The sequence below is a fragment of the Sus scrofa genome, chromosome 3 (assembly GCF_054392235.1).
Source record: "Sus scrofa isolate SSC_HxYL_T2T_F1_AM1 chromosome 3, Sscrofa_HxYL_maternal_Yorkshire_Landrace_v2.0, whole genome shotgun sequence".
NCBI classification, from domain to species: Eukaryota; Metazoa; Chordata; class Mammalia; order Artiodactyla; family Suidae; genus Sus; species Sus scrofa.
Genome location: NC_139385.1, coordinates 117,052,927 through 117,071,037, shown reverse-complemented (window position 1 = coordinate 117,071,037; position 18,111 = coordinate 117,052,927). Strand labels below are relative to the sequence as shown.

General features: G+C 34.2%; 2 long non-coding RNA genes across 2 annotated transcripts in view; one reads left to right on the top strand and one right to left on the bottom strand.

The window, feature by feature from the left end:
- Nucleotides 1–18,111, top strand: part of LOC110260035 (uncharacterized) — a 1,001,533-nt gene that overhangs the window by 975,796 nt on the left and 7,626 nt on the right. The gene's annotated exons all lie outside the window — the stretch shown is intronic.
- Nucleotides 2,259–18,111, bottom strand: part of LOC106509856 (uncharacterized) — a 967,706-nt gene continuing 951,853 nt past the window's right edge. Inside the window, exons 9-10 of the long non-coding RNA XR_014842303.1 lie at nucleotides 2,572–3,950; nucleotides 2,259–2,352 (exon numbers count right to left, since the gene is read on the bottom strand). This is a non-coding gene — a long non-coding RNA (uncharacterized LOC106509856). The remainder of the gene's footprint in view (nucleotides 2,353–2,571; nucleotides 3,951–18,111) is intronic.

Sequence of the window (18,111 nt, the reverse complement as noted above, 5' to 3'; positions counted from 1 at the left end):
TTTTAGATTTTCTGCTGAAAAATCAGCTGTTATCTTTATGGGGGTTCCCTTATATGTGATTTGTTGCTTTTCCCTCATGGCTTTTAATATATTTTTTTGTATTTATTTTTTGTCACTTTCATTAGTATGTGTCTTGCTGTGTTTCTTATTGCATTTATTTCAGACGGAATTCTCTGTGCTTCCTCAGCTTGTGTGAATGTTTCCCATATTAGGGAAATTTTCAGATGTAATCTCTTCAAATATTTTCTCTAGCCCTTTATCTAATTCTCTCCTGGAACCCCTATGATGCAAATGCTGGTATGTTTAATGTTGTCCCAGAGGTCCTTAGGCTCTCTTCAGTTCTTTTCATTCCTTTTTTCTTTATTCTTTTCTGTGGCAGTAATTTCAAACACTCTGTCTTCCACCTCACTTATTTGTTCTTCTTCCTCCACTAACCTGGTATTGGTTCCTTCTAGAGTATTTTTCATTTCAGATATTGTACTATTCATCTTGCTCTTTAAATCCTCTAGCTCTTTGTTAAAACTTTCTTTTAAGTTCTCAATCTGTATATCCATTCTTTTTCCAAGATCTTGGGTCATCTTTACTATAATCACTCTGAATTCTTTTTCAGGTAGATTGCCTATCTCCTCATTATTTAGTTGTTTTTGTCTTGTTCCTTTGTCTGAAAGATACTTCTTAGTCATTTTACACTGTTTACCTTTCTGTTTATCATCCCCTTGACAGTAGGTAGGTAGACGCAGCAACACATGGCCAGTCCTGGAGTTTTCAGGGGTGGTAGTGTTTCAGTTGTACCCAGAGCATGTGTTGGAAGCACCGGTATCACAATCCCTCTCCTGGAGCTGGGTGGCTGCTAGGGATGGTGTCTGGGATTCATAGTTCATGGGATTGCTTTCGTGGCACATGGGGGTAGCAGTATCTCCTACAAGCCCTCCTGCTACCAGGTAGCTTTCAGGACTATTTCCTGTAGCTTACAATATCAGAAGTTGCTCTTACCACTTCTCCCTTTTCCAGGAAGGCTGTAGGAACTATTCTCTGTAGCTGTAGGGGAATGTGCAGCCATTTTGCCATCACTCTCCTTGCCTGCCTCTGGGGATCTCTCTCTAAAGCCCCAATGGAAGGGGGCTTCTCCCTAACAGTTGCTAAAAGGCTCTCTCTGTAGCTGCAAGATGTGTACTTCCGACAGTCCCTCCTCCCCTGCCTGGCTGCTGGTAGGAGTGCTCTCTGTAGCCAGTGCACATCAGAATGTGCATTAATGGGCCTCCCACGGCTCCCTTGGTGTGGAACAAATGCCAACAGTGTGGGCCTTTGCAGGACCACTGGCAGGGGCCCTGAAACTTGTGCTTTTCTCTAGCCAGGCGGCTCAAAGCTCCAGCAGGGAGTGTGCACCAGCAGCCCTCTCTTGGCTCTTTATGGTGCATATTTGGCACCACTAGTCCAGGCTCCGGGAGGGCTGCTGGGCAGAGCTGTGGGGCATACATATGCTTTTCCTGGTCGGGCAGTTTACAGATCCCATGGAGAACAGGTGCTGGTGACTTTCTCTTGGCTCTTTTGGACCCGGCATGACTAGCACAAGATCCTGGAAAACCACTTGTGTTTTCCCTGGTCAGGCAGATTACTGCTCTTGCAGCTCTTCTGGCACAGGTCAGGCACTGCTAGTGTGTGAGCCACTGTGGGGCCAGTGACGGGAGCCAGAAACTTGTGTTATTCCTTCAGGCAGTTACTCTACCTGCTCTAAGAACTCTGTATCCCTGAGGATGGAACTGCTTCCCAGCTATTGTGTGGCAGCCACTGCTGCCAAGTGGCTCCCCAAGCTGAAGCTTGAGAAAGCACATGCATGGAACAAGGCTATAGTGGTGGATACCGCCCCTTCCTTCCAGCACCCCCAAACAATGGTCTCTAGATTCTAAGCCTGACTAGCTTTCCTCTACTCACACACCTTCAATTGTGGTTACCCTATACTCGAGTCCCTCCAGGCTGTTCATGTGACCAACCTTAGTTTTTTCCCATGTAGCCAGCCCCAGCTCCCTTTTTGAGTCTGAACTCTAAGACCAAGTGCTGGCACCCACATAGACTTGCCCATAGCACCAACCATTTGTAGAGGATTGTTTTCATTTTAATTGTTTCACACCAATTGCTTAGAGTTCCTCCCCATTTTGGCTGAACTCCTTGCTCATGGGGGAACTTCTACGGTGCATGTGCTTTGCGTCTTTCCAGCTCCCTCCTAGGGGTGCAGATCGCATCTCACTTCCTTTCACTTCTTTTTCTTCTTTCTTCTGTCCTGTATATTGTTGTGAAGTTTTTCTTGCTCTATCATAATTCGGAAGTCTTTTGTCAGTTTTTAGAGAATTTTCTCTGTGAAAAAATACATGTAGAAGTATTTTCAGTGTATCTATAGGAGTAAATGAGCATCATGTCCTACTACTCCACCATCTTCCCCCAGCCTTTTACATATTTAAGAGAAGTTTTAGCTCTATAGTTATATAAAACTAGGTTACTCAGCTGCACAATATCTAAACTTTCCCCTTTTGTCGGTGTGCTAAGGCACTCATCAGGAAGATTCATCATACTCACCTAGATATGGGCGTTCAGGCACCTAGAAATAATTTTCCCACTTGGCAATGATTTGGAGTCACAGGTCAAGTGTAGCTCAGATTGCCCTTCTCTTTAGGTCGTTGACTCTAGTTCATCACAAAAAATGGTGATGCTGCCAAGAGTACATGCTTTTTCTAGTACCATATTATATTAGCAAAAAAAAAAAAAAAGAACTTCTTTATGTATCTTACTAAAAAGGCATCACTAAATAAAATGTTACATTTTAAAATATAAATTTTAGATAAAATTCTATAAATTAGGGATAAATGTAATTCCTTTTAAGGTTCTTTCCATATTAGCATACTTTATGTAAACTAATACACATACTTTTCATAGAAAGAAACTTTATAATAATTTTTCCTTTCAGCATATACAAGGCAGAAGTAATTATCTAGAGTGAAAAAAAAAACATGGAAACAATTGATTGGAACTATATGTCAATAGTATATAGGAAAAAACCAAGCATGGGAGAACATTTGTAAGTGAGAAAATGTGTAAATACCCTTTTAAAAGTATTTGCCAGTCTTGGGACTACAATAAAATAATTTTAAATCATGTAAATATATTGGCCATACATCTTTAACATATTGTTTCCATAATTAAAATGAAAGATAAATTTACTGAGATATTTGAAGCCATGCTACTTTTTCCCTTTTGCATTCTCTTGCCTTTTAAAATCTGTGCTCATAATTATTCTTGATAATAAGGAAAACACAACATTTTTCCATTTAAGGCACACAAAAAAAAGCATTATCAATATTCTAAGATAGAATTATGTCACCACACAAGTTCTAAATTAGTCCTTCCTAAATTAAATTAGAATAGTGTAATACACATAACAGTGTTACTTAAAAGTAAGTGGTAACTCATGCAAATAAAGATGATTAGAAAAACATGAACACATTCCTCTAAATTTCTTCTTGATGCATGGTGAGTTATCTGAGAAAAGGTAAGTAATTTAAATGCCAATCTAGAAATAAGGACTGAAATGTATGGATAATTTATAAAATGAAATTAATCAAAATTAATTCATGTCACTATGATAAAGTAATTCATACTGAAAAAGTCCTCCCACCAGGATCAATTAGAAAACTGAACAAAATATGTGAAAGACCTGTTTTTTAAATATTAGACAAGAGGACATATAGCACTCAATGAAAAAAGGAAGAACATGAGGTGAATGCTAAGATCCCTATAGCTTTTTACCTGAAGGAATTTTCCATAGTGCCATAGTAGCTGGTTTAGTTGATCTGACACGTCAGTGGTGGAAGCTCAGAAAAGATGAGGCAGGAGGGTCAGGAGCAATGTAGATGACATTCACACATCTTCAAAGGAACCTCCTTGAGTCTAACTGAATACTACACACAGTTAAAATGAAAGTGGACCAAAAAAAGTACTGAATAAATTGCAAATACCAAGAGCTTACACAAAATTAATATACATTCAAAATCTTTATAAAAAGAGTTAAAAGCCATGTGAACTATCTAGCTTTTTCAAAACAGAAATCAAAAAGTAGTGAACACTGTAAAAATGCTGTACAGAAGACATTGGCACAACATTGTAAATCAACCATACTTTAATAAAAAAAAATTATCAAAAAACCCAAGCCTTAAAGACTACTCTATACCTCTAATAATGCTTAAAAATCAGCCTCAAAAGGATCAGACCAATTTTCAAGTAAGTTGAAATTGCTAGAGAAAAATCTTAACACAGTTATAAGAAGGATATAAAATATAGATGCTCAACAGTATAATCACACAAAGTTCAACACGAAAAGAAGAAAGAATCTGTAACCCCCTAAGTAAGAGACATATTAGTCAGTAGAAACATACTTACACATGACATGTTAGAATTAGCACAAAATAACTTTAAAAGAGCTACTATAAATATATTCAAATATTAAAATAAATATAAAAATAACAAAGGTAGAAACAAAGACTACAAAAGGAAGCAGATAAACTTGCTTATGCAAAGTTGCTTATCCCTGGCACTTTCAAATAAACTTCATACTTCAGATTTCTTATTACTTAACAGTACATTTGATTTTTAGTTATCAATCATTTCCACCTAACTGGGAATACAATAGACTGAAACATTTTTCGAGAATCATCTATTATACATGTTCAAAATGCATTATACCATTCAGATTTTTCAGTTGTTTTCAGATGACTGTGTAAATTATAATGGTAAATTAAAATATGTCATATAATTTCCTTATTCAGCAACAATCATTATGCACAGCACTATTTCCAAGACTGGTCTAAACATATGTAATCATGTATCTCATAAGGTATAGTATTTCAGGGCACTGATTTTAAAAATATTCTTTATATAGGAAAATTTCATGTTGCAATATATTCAGAAAATACTGCATATTCTATTTTCTTTCTTGAGATTCAACAAGAATAAAATTAAAAGCTCCAAGAAGTCCTGTCTCTTCTAGACACAATTTCCCAAACCTAGTTGATCACAAAACCCATTTTCCATGTATACATGTATATAGAACTATTAATATTCAGTACAAAGAGTGTTCTATGGAAGAGAACTGGGTTACACTTTTCTAGATTTGCTATGGAAATCTACCAATTATTGAGTCTAGGTTACCACACATGCACGGATCATCCTATCTGTCAAAATCATATTAGCATCTTAATTTATTTTGCTACCTAACTCTGTTCTATTCCTGAGGCTATTTTCAGTGTCATGGTCAGTCCCGTTATTACTACACAGGGAATGAATTCACACACCATCTATGAAAGTGACAATATTGCTTCTTGCCACTATGTACTTTGACTATTCATCTCCACTACCTGCTTCTACCTTGTGTTCCAATGATGTACTAACATCAGTTATAGTACTTATAACAACTTATGTCTCTACTGTATTGTAATCTCTTTAGGAACAGGGATCATTGCTCTCTAGGCATTAACATATTCTCAGAAACTTCCATTGTTTCTGTCATGTACTTTGTAATTACTATTTTCAGTATGTGTATAGAAAGAAGGCTTAAAGATAAGAAGTATGTCGCATATTTGTAATCCCACCAGGCTTAACATATATATAAGCATAGAACCTTCTTTATACACATTATTATTATATATATTATCTACACATATTATTAAATGTATATATGCTATCTAAATTAAAAAGTGAATACTTTTTAAATGTGAAAAATCACATTGAAAGATAGGCATAAAATAGAATTATTAAGCATTAATGTTAGGCCATTCTTAAGAAACATTTAACATCTCTTAAACTTGTTCAAGGCCCATTCCATTCTTTGACATCTCTGCCATGTTGTATTTCCTAGGGAACAATTTATGTTTCAGGCTGTACTCCACCCAGACCAAATACTCAGCATTTCATGTTCTGACTGTTTTCTAATCTTTATAAGAATGTTTCAGTTATTTTACTGATAAACTTAATTTATGCTAAAATGTCTAATGGCATATACTCTGTAAAGAACATTAACAAATCAACCTAGGCTTTAATAATGTAATGAAAAGTTATGATTAAATATGGAAATTTAGACACAAAAATCAGGGTTTAAGGATCTAAAGGTTTAAAGATTTCACATGAATTAATTGCTTCCTAGAACTTGACTATACTGAAACAAACTCCTTACGCTTAATAATTGTGAAATGTGTTCAGATCAATAGTAAACATGTTTCTAGTGACCACATCCTCTAATCTGCAACTCTTAGAGACATAATTCAGCAAAGTCCCACATCATCAGTGATTAACAGAAGTCAAAACTTCCAGACGAGGTAATTATCCTTCTATACCATAATTGAGAGAACAAGTTCTATTATAGTTCTATCCAGCCAATATTACTAGAGCTCCTACTATATTATAGGCAGTAAGTACTAGGTGATACAGGAGGTACAGTGATAAAAGAAATGTAATCCTTAACTTTAAGAAAATAAAACTCCATACTCCCAGTGTCTGCCCAAATAAGCAAAACACTATTTTAGGTACCATGTGCTAGCTTTACTCAAACAAAGATTTTATACTTTGAATATTTTCAGATTGAGAACTTTTACGATATTTTTTTAAAACTTCACTTTATTGGAGTATAGTTGACTCACACTATTTTATTAGTTTTAGGTGTACAGTAAAGTGAATCCATCATACATATAAATATCTCCACTCTCATTTCCCATATAGGTTATTACAAACTATTGAATAGATTTTCCTGGGTTACACAGTAGATTCTTGTTAATCATCTATTTTACACAGTGGTGTGTATATATTATTTCCACCCTCCCAATTTTCCCCTCCCTGCAATGATTTCCCCTATGGTAAGCATAAGATTGGTTCTGAAATCCATGAGTTTGTTTGAATTTTATAAATAAGTACATTTGTATCATTTTTATTATATTCCACATATAAGTGATATCATATGATATTTGTCCTTCTGACTTACTTCACTGGGTATGATAATCTCTAGGTCCTTCCATGTTGCTGCAAATGGCATTATTTTGTTATTTTTATGGCCAAATAATATTCATTTGTATATATGTATTACATCTTCTTTATCCATTCCTCTGTCACTGGGCATTTATGTTGCTTCCATGTCTTGGTTATTGTAAATATTGTTACAGTAAACATTGGTGTGCATGTATCTTTTCAAATTATGGTTTTCTCTGGATATATGCCCAGGAGTGGGACTCCTTGATCATATGGTAATTCTATATTTAGTTTTCTGAGGAACCTCCATACTGTTCTCCATAGTTGTTTCGCCAGCTTGCATTGCCACAAACAGTGTAGGAGGGTTCCCTTTTCTCCATACCCTATCCAGGATCTATTGTTTGTAGACTTTTTGATGATGGCCATTCTGACTGGTGTGAAGTGAAAACTCATTGTAGTTGTGAGTTGCATTTCTTTTTTGCTTTTTTCTTCTTTTTGTCTTTTTGGGGGTGGACCCATGGCATATGGAAGTTCCCAGGCTAGGGGTCCAATCGGAGCTGTAACTGCCAGCCGACACCACAGTCATAGAAACTCCAGATCCGAGCTGCATCTGTGACCTACAGCACAGCTTGCGACAATGTCAGATCCTTAACCCACTGAGCAAGGCCAGGGATCAAACCCTTATCTTCATGGTTACTAGTCGGGTTTGTTACTGCTGAGCCATGATATGAACTTCATGACTTGCATTTCTCTAATAATTAAGTGATATTGAGCACCTTTTCATGTGTTTTTTGGCCATCTGTCTATCTTCTTTTGAGAAATGTCTATTTAGATCTATTTTTTTTAATTCTATCAAACATTTATAGAAGAGTTAATACCTATTCTGAAACTCTTCCAAAAAATTCTAGAGGAAGGAACATTCTCAAACTCATTTATATATTGACTATATATCCAATAATATATTAAAAGGATCATATACAATATCAAGTGGGGTTTATTCCAGGGATGCAAAGATTCTTTGGTACATGCAAATCAATCAGTGTGATACACCACTTCAACAAACTGAAGAATAAAATCCATATGATCATCTCAATATCCACAGAAAAAGTTTTTGACACTCATTTATAATAAAAAATCTCCAGAAAGTGGAGAGGAAACCTACCTCAAATTAATAAAAGCTGTATATGACAAACCCACAGCTAACGTCATTCTCAATTGTGAAAAGCTAAAAACTTTTCTGCTAAGATCAAGAATAAGAAAAGTGTGTCTACTCTCACAACTGTTATTCAACATAGATGTGGAAGTCCTAGCCATAGCAACCAGAGAAGAAAAAGAAATAAAGGAATCCAAATTGAAAAATAGAAATAAAACTATCACTGTTTGCAGATGAAATGGTACTACACATAGGAAATCCTAAGGACACTCCCAGAAAACTGTTACAGCTCAATGAATTCAGTAAAGTTGCAGCATACAGAATTATTACAGAGGAATCTATTTCTATATACTAACAGGGAAAGATCAGAAAGAAAAATTAGGGCAACAATCCAATTTACCATCACATCAAAAAGAATAAGCATTGGTCACTAATACGTACCACATTCCAAGTTACTTTTATAATATATCAATTTTACCACCTTTTACTCAGTCTTCACAATTAGTCATCATTTTTGTTATGTTAAAACTCAGTGGTGGAATTCTCTTGTGGTACAGCAGATTAAATATCCTGCATTGTCACTGCAGAGGCTTGGGTCACCGCTGTGGCTTGGTTTTGATCCCTGGCCCAGGGAATTTCCACATGCCATGGGTGCAGCCAAAAAAAAAAGTCAATGGTAATTATACTTATGCCACATGGATTGGCAATTTAGTTACTAGCCACTGTTTTATCTTACTTTCTTCTGAATGATTATTTTTCTTTCTAAAGTGCATCCATTAGTGTTTCTTTGCTTTTCTGAAACTGTCTTCTCTTTGCTCTTTCTCCACAGGGATAATTTACAATGTGTAGAAATTTTGAATGGGGGTACATTTATCATTTTTTTATTATTTTATTTTCAGTACTTTGTGGTTAAGAAATCCACTGTCATCTTATTTGTGATTTTTTTCCCAGTGTTTATTTTTTAATTCAATGAACTTTATTATATTTATAGTTATACAGCCATCACCACAACCTAATTTTAAAACATTTCCACCCCAAAACCCTAGCCCATCCCTCCCCTCCCCCAACCTGTCTTCTTTAGTAACAATAAGTTTCTCAGTCTGTCAGTTTCTGTTTTGCAAAAAGTTGATTGTATCCTTTTTTTTTAAGATTCAACATATGAAGTGATAGCATATGATATTTGTGTCTCACTGTCTAACTTCTCTTAGCATGATCATTTCTAGGTCTGTCCTCATTGCTGCAAATGCCATTATTTCGTTCATTTATATGGCTGACTAATATCCCACTGTGTATATGTACCACGTCTTCTTTATCTACTCCTCTGTTGATGGAAATTTAGATTGCTTCCATGTCTTGGCTATTGTATATAGTGCTACAATGAACATCAGGGTATATGTATCCTTTTGAGTCATGATTTTCTCTGGATAGATGCCCAGAACTGGGATTGCTGTATTATATTCTATTTCTATTCTATATTCTATTTTTAGTTTTTTGAGGAATCTCCATACTGTTTTCCATAGTGGTGGCACCAATTTACATTCCCACCAATGGTGTAAGAGGGTTTCTTCTTCTCCACACACACTCCGGCATTTATTTGCAGACATTTTGATGATGGCCGTTCTGGCTGGTGTAAAGTGGTACCTTGTAATAGTTTGGATTTGCATTTCCCTAATAATTAGTGATGTTGAGCATCTTTTCATGTGTTTTTTTTTTTTTTTTTTGGCCATCTATATGTCTTCTGTGGAGAATTATATGTTTAGCTCTTATGTCCATTTTTTTTTATTTTTTGGTATTTTTTAAGATCATTCTTTGTCTTTTGTTGTATAGTTCCACTGAAAGTTTCCAGGAATGTCCTTTTCCAGTCTATGGAAACTCTTTGAAATCATCTGAAATTTTATCTTTTTGAATACTGCCTCCCCAAACATTTTTTTTTAATTTTGTAATTCCCAATGGTTGTCTTATGGAACATCTTATCCTCTTCTCCGTGTCCCATAATTTCACTTCCACAGTTAATGCATTTTGTTTATTTTCCTCAGATCTGTTTTCTATATCACTAGTTATCTCCTTAGCTGTGTATAACCCCATGTTTAACTTCTTTGCTAAGTTTTTAATTTCACTGAATATTTTTACTTCTAGAAAATCATTTGTTATTTTAAAAATAGTTGCATTTCTTTTTTCATCCTGTGATTCCTCTTATAAGTTATACTTTTAATTATATATTCTTCACCCTTAGAATAGGAATCCCATCTGATCTGGTTTGTTTATGTTTCTTTACAACAAGTTTACATTAGCTCTACTTACCACTGAGTGTCTTCACCAGTATAGCATCAGTGTTTTCTTTCTTGGTTTAACACTACTCAATCACTAGGGTAGAGAAAATCTGGATGTCATGTGCCAGAAGAGGTGAGGGTTTAGAGTTTTAATTTCTCAGAGGCACTTTTCCTCCATATATAAAAGCCTCAGAGAGACAATCTTTTTCTCTATATTCCTGACCTGGAGAGTGAAGTTTTCTAGTCATTTACATAGACAGGGCCACTCTCCCAGACCCCATTTTCCTAAGCAGCTGTCATTTAAATTCTTTGAGTATATAGTTTAATATATCTTAATTCTTCAACTAAGTATAAGAAATAATAATAATAATTATATTTTATGGAGTCAATTGATATAACATAAGGTTAATTTCTTATAATATGAGAAGTACTTTGTCAACTATAGAGCACTATATTTATATTAGTTATTTTGTTAAGGTTCATAAAACAGAACATTTAAGAAAATCTTAATGATGTCCTTTCTGCTCTATTAAATACTTAGATGTTCAAATATTACAATGTTATTAGTATCCAATTTTAATGCTGATTATGTTATAGAAGCAGTGTTAGAAAATTTTTCCAAAAAAATCCATATTATATAGTTCAGTTCATATTATAAAATGGCCTATACAAAACAAGCAAACCCCACAAAACTTGAGAAACAGATAACATAGCCTTATGAATGCCATAATTAAATGGAAGAAATGTTTTTAAAATCTAATGGTGTTCTTCTAATAGAATGACTATGTTTTCTGTTTTAATGCAATGATTATGTAGTCAAATTTCATATGAGACATATGAGAAGATATGTCTCATAGTCTGTTTTCTACAAGGTAGCATTTTTCAATTAGTTTATAATAAACATTAGTGGAATACTGTATGTGTAGACATTATGGGATGTAGTACCAGAAACCCAAGTTTAGGTCCCCCATTCCGTAACTACTGTCTGTGACCTTAGAGTGAATTACTGAAGCATCTTAATTTGCCTCATTTACAGTAAAGAAGATTTAATTATTACTGAGTACCTAAAAGTACTATGTGGCAAGTGCTTTCAATACATGGACTTAATTAAATGTCACAACATCAGTATTGGATTTTATCTATATTGTGGTAGAGTTGAGATGTGAAACTAAGTTGATTTTATGTCAAACATATGTTTGTTGCTCGGTAACAGCTTCACTTCAAAGTAGTATTAATAATTTCAGGAGTTCCCCTCGTGGCTCAGTGGTTAACGAATCTGACTAGGAACCATGAGGTTGTGGGTTCAATCCCTGGCCTTGCTCAGTGGGTTAAGGATCCGGCATTGCCATGACCTGTGGTGTAGGTTGCAGATGTGGCTCGGATCCTGTGTTGCTGTGGCTCTGGTGTAGGCTGGTGGCTACAGCTCCGATTAGACCCCTAGGCTGGGAACCTCCATATGCCACAGAAGTTGCTCTAGAAATGCCCCCCCCAAATAATAATAATTTCAATAATTTTCAGTAGTTTAATTTGGTATAAAAATCACTATAATTTTTTAAGCTTTTACTTTAAATGTCAAAAATAAACAAAAAGATTAAGTTCTATTTTTGACAAGATACATACAATATGTAAAGATTTAAGAAGATCTCTTTATGAAAAAATTCAATAGCACAACATATATACCCTAAGATTAGATTTCACTACTAAATTTTGGCAGTTTTTTGAAGTCAGATTTACGAAGGCCCAATCTACATAAAGCAAAATTGACATGCTTTGTGTATTGATGTATGACTTAGGAGAAATACAACTGCCATAATCAAGATAATGAGTAGTTCTAAGTCTCCCAACTTCCTTTCATCCCTTTTACCAATTCTAGTCTCTTAGCAACCACTGAGCTTCTTCTGGCCAAACAGTTTTGGCTTTTCCAGAATGTTACGTAAGTGGAATCATACAGTACATAGTATTTAGCATACAGAATCATGAAGGCTTAATTCGATTTGCGTCATGCATTTGTGATTCATCACAACACTTTGTGTATGAATAGTTGTTTTCTTATTGTTCAATACTATTCTGTTATTTGATATACCACAATTTATTTATACTTTTACCAGTTGAAAAAATATTTAGGTGTTTCCAGTTTATGAAAATAATGAATAAAGCTGCTATAGAAACCTGTATATTAATTTTCTTTGATTTGGGGCAAAAAATAGGTGTAAGATTGCTGGATATTATGATAAGTCTATGTTGACATTATAAGAAACTGCAAATCCAAAGTGCTTGAAGGATATCACATTCCCACCGGCAAAAATAAGCATTCAGTTCTGCAATATGTACACACCAAGACTTGGTAATTTTGTCTTGGGTTTTGGTTTATAATTCTAGCCATCCAAATATAAGTATAATAGTGACTCATGATTTTAACGTGCCTTTTTCTAATGAATAATCATCTTCAGTTTCTTTCATGAGTATTCATATATTATCTCCCGTCACGTGTCTATTCATTTATTTCCAAATTTATGTCATGTTTGTTTTTTTATAATCTGAATAAGTAAGTCTCTTACAAGATTGTGTTTTACCTATGTTTTATTACGATATGTAGCTTGTGTTTTCATTTTCCTAATAATGTCTTTTAAGGGCAGGTTTTTAGAAAAAGTTTTATTGTAGTAAGAAAACTCTATGAGATTTATGGTCGACAAAATTTTAAGTGTAAAATGCAGCACTGTTAACTATAGGCATAATGTTGTACACCAGATCTCTAGAACTTACCTTAATAACTGAATAACTGAAACTACATGCAATAGATTTTGGATTATGATTTTTATCCTGCAGTATTACTGAATTTGTTTATTAGTTCTAACAGAGTTTTGTGGAGTCTTTAGGGTTTTGGACATGTGAAATCATGTCATCTTCAAATAGAGATAATTTTACTTACTAAGTCTTGGTAGGTTGTATATTTTCTCTTTGGTCAAGAATTGAGGAGTTCCCGTCGTGGCAGTGGTTAATGAATCCGACTAGGAACCATGAGGTTGCGGGTTCGGTCCCTGCCCTTGCTCAGTGGGTTAACGATCTGGCGTTGCCGTGAACTGTGGTGTAGGTTGCAGACGCGGCTCGGATCCCGTGTTTCTGTGGCTCTGGCGTAGGCCAGTGGCTACAGCTCCGATTCGACCCTTAGACTGGGAACCTCCATATGCCGCGGGAGCGGCCCAAAGAAATAGCAAAAAGACAAAAAAAAAAAAAAAAAAAAAAAAAGAATTGAAATGTTAAGTAAAAAGAAGTATGAATACCACAAATGTCCTTTTGATATGAAATTAGGGGGAAATTTATTTTGATTGGAATTGCTTGGACACATCCCCTAATAGTCTTAAAATTATATTATTAATTTTAGGGCTTTAACTCTTTACCAATTATAGCAAATGTTTATAATAATTTGCAACACTCTTCTGGACATTTTTTCACAAGAAATATAATAATCATTTTATTATTTGATTTATTCATGAGGTTAATAAAAAGCACCAAGCATACTATTTCCAATACGGTGTTTCAAAATGCATTAGCCTACTTACCCCTTTTAATAGATTTCAAATAATTTACATACAGTAGGCTCAATTTCTCTTTTGGTTTAAGAAAGAAGGGCATAATTAGTACAATTTACAGATGATAAAACATCTAGATATAGAATGAGTTACATATTCTGTCCAGTGTTAAATATACAATAATTTAATTTGTTAATCCACTTTATTTTCTTAATTCCAAGTGAAGACTGAAATATTAGGCAACATGAAAATTTTAAGACACTGAATGAAAAACTAGAAAACCTATATAATTACAGAAAATAACAGCAGTATAAAACAGTGGTCTTCAGAGTAGCATGTGTGGATCCTAGAGGGTGAAATGTACATTCCATTGGGATGTAATGATAAGAACAGCTAGCATTTGTTGAATTATTATTCTAGGCATGAGACATATATTTGCTAACGTAATTCTCACAAAAACCCTAGAGCATAGGTACCTTATTCCAGATGGAAAAATTGAAGCAAAATGGATAAAATAAATAGAATTTCAATGAATATTTATTACCAATAAAAGAGCAACATTTAGTTTTAACGATATTCAATATTTGTATTGCTATGTATGACTTTTAAGTAGTAAATATTTATAATTTATAAATATTTTCTTAAATATGAGATCAAAATTTGGAGACTACTAATAAATTATTTCGGAGATGATAGTTTCATTTAACCTGAGGGAAAGATACTTAACCTGTCTTCTTTACATCTAAAATTGCTATGACTATTCTAATCAAAAACTAAATGAGTTTAAAATGTTCTCATGAATACTATTTTCACAAGGTTCAGTGATATCTTTAAAAGGCTGAATTAATTAAGATGCTATAAAATGCTGGAAACACTTTATGGGCTTGAGATCACAGACTAGTCTTAGTTTCAGTTTGGTTGTGTCTCTGCTTTGCTGAAGCTATTACTAAATTAGAATGCATTCCCTATAGTTTCTCAAAGATGATAGTAAAATGAAATTCCATATTCAACATGAAGAATTTGAGGGGAGAAAGAGACTGGTTCCTCTCCGCCAAAACCTAATGATCTTCTGTATTCAAAGTGAAATTACATGCCTCCCCTCCTTTTTTGTTTTTTCAGGGCCACATCTGTGGCACATGGAGATTCCTGGGCCAAGGGTCAAATTGGAGCTGCAGCTGCAGGCCTATGCCAGAGCCACAGAACACCAGATCTGAGCCACATCTGAGACCTGTGCAGCAGCTTGCTGCAGCACCGGATCCTTAACCCACTGAACAAGGACAGGGATGAAACCCACATCCTCACAAAGTTGGGTCCTTAATCCACTGAGCCACAACAGGAACTCCTCCCCTCCTCTTTCTACATGAATAATTATTGGGGGCCTATCATGTGTCAGGTAATTTTTCCCCCAGTTTTATGAGATGTAATTGATATATAAATTGTAACTATGTGAAGTAATAGATGTTGTCTAAACATAATAAAAACATTTTACAATATATACATGTATCAATTGTGTTGTATACCTTAAAACTTCAATGTTATAAATCAATTATATCTCAGTAAAATATTCCCACTTTTAAGTTTGACTATTCCTCCTGTGAATGTCTTATTGTAGTGATTAAAATATATCATTTTCAAATTTCTTCTATTTGAACATAATTCTTTTTAGTATATTAAGGACTTTTTCCACTGATAAAATTTGAATATTCCTGAAGAACAGTTAGAGTTTAAGAAACTTCTCTTTCATTCAAAGTATCATATTATTTAAAAATTTCAGTCAAAATTTTCATAAGTGCTGTGGGGAATAGAAAAGAGGGAAAAAAAAACTTTGTCCTGATATCTAATAAAATTATAAATTTGTAGGAATTGTAGGTGGATAATAAGATTTTCTCTAAGCTGGTAAATTAGTAGAAGATAAGAGTTATGGGAGGTTTTTAGATAAATCAAGCCCAATATTGAGGAAGGATCATGAGAAAAGTATTTGAATTAAAGGAAAAGAGTAATTAGAGAAAAGGAGGATGGGATTTCGGAAAATGAAATCAAGTAAGACATGACGGTAGAAAATTAGAAAGTTTCACTTGATAATAACAATATGCACCAATTAATTTCCTTACTTTTTTTTTTTTACTTATTTGCAAACATTAACATTAATCATAACTACGGTTCATAAAAATTTTGAAAACATTAACCTTATCATTCTAGCGGCTCTGCAACAGATATCAGTAAATATATTACCTTTGCTTTACAGCAGACAAAACTGAATATTTAATTAAGTCATCTCAGGTTACACAACTAGAAAGTGGTAGAGTTGAAATTTGATCCCAGAGAGTTTGATTTCATATTCTGTGTTTACAGGAGTCACCGTATAATTTATCTCCCAAACTAGGACATTTTGGAGAGCAAAGAAATCCTTTACTAATAATTAGGAAGGCATAACAGGTGTAGATAGGGACTATTTGTATAAACAAGGATAAATGGCCATCCTAAGACCAGTAGAGCAATAGAGGCATTTTCTTTCCTATCTTATCTCTCATGAAAAGGCTAATCATTATAGCAAAACATAAAAGCAGTCCTGTTCTTCTTTGCCTGTATTAGGTCATGCATATATTTGAAAATTTTATGAAGTCCCTTGCCAGAAAATGAATATGCCTTATGCATGCAGGTGTATTTGCAAATATGCATGCCTAAAATTTCTGGATATCCGGATTCCTCAAATCCATTTACTGTTGTTCCTCAGAGGGGCTACAGACTTCACACAAAGATTATGATTTAGACAGATAAAGTAATACAGGTTTATGAAGCTTATCTATTAGCTCATCATTTGTTAACAATAAGATTGCTAAATTATGAACAAGAATATTTGACTTGCAGTTTGCACAAAATATATTAAATATTTCTGATTGAGGTTTTTAATGAAGAATAGTAGTGAAAATATGTAATAGATTTTCTTCTCTCAAGCTATGTCATTTTGAAAGTCTATCATGTATATAAGAAGAATTTTAAAAGGATTACAAGCTTCTACAATCATCAACCCAATATTTGTTCTTAAAGGTCAATGGCTTTTAACAGACAGAAAGACAAATATCATAAGATATTACTTATATGTGTAATCTTAAGTAAATACAAATGAATTTATATATAAAACTGAAATAGACACACAGACATAAATACAAACTTATGTTTACCAAAGGGGAAGAGGCAGAGTAAATTAAGGGTTTGGGATTAACATATACACACTACTGTATATAAAATAGATAACAAGACCTACTGTATAGTACAGGGAACTATATTCAGTATTTTGTAATAACCTAAAAGAGAACTGAATCTAGAAAAGAATATATATATATAACTGAGTCTTATGCTGTACACCTGAATCTAAATTGATAGAATAAGTCAACTGTTTGAATAAATAAATTAAAAAATTATTCTCTAAGTTGTCTTTTTGTTTGTTTTTTTTTTCTAAAGACAACTTACACAATGGGATAAAATAGTTTCAAACAATACAACCGACAAGGGCTTAATCTCCAAAATATACAAACAACTTATACAACTCGACAGCAAAAAAACCAACACCCAATGGAAAAATGGGCAAAAGACCTGAATAGACATCTCTCCAAGGAAGATATACAGATGGTCAACAGCACATGAAAAAGTGCTCAACATCACTGATTGTTAGCGAAATGAAAATCAAAACTACCTCACACCAGTCAGAATGGCCATCATTAATAAGTCCACAAATAAAAAATGCTGGAGGGGGTGTGGATAAAAGGGAACCCTCCTGTACTGTTTGTGGGAATGTAAGCTGGTACAACCACTATGGAGAACAGTATGGAGGTACCTTAGAAAACTATACATAGAACTACCATATGATCCAGAAATCCCACTCCTGGGCATATATCTGGAAAAACTTTCCTTGGAAAAGACACATGCACTCATTGCAGCACTATTCACAATAGCCAAGATATAGAAACAACACAGATGTCTACTGACAGATGACTGGATTAGGAAGAAGTGGTATATGTACACAATGGAATACTTGTCAGCTATAAAAAAGAATGGCATAATGCCATTTGCAGCAACATGGATGGATCTAGAGACTCTCATCCTGAGTGAAGTAAGTCAGAAAGAGAAAGATAGGTACCATATGATATCACTTATA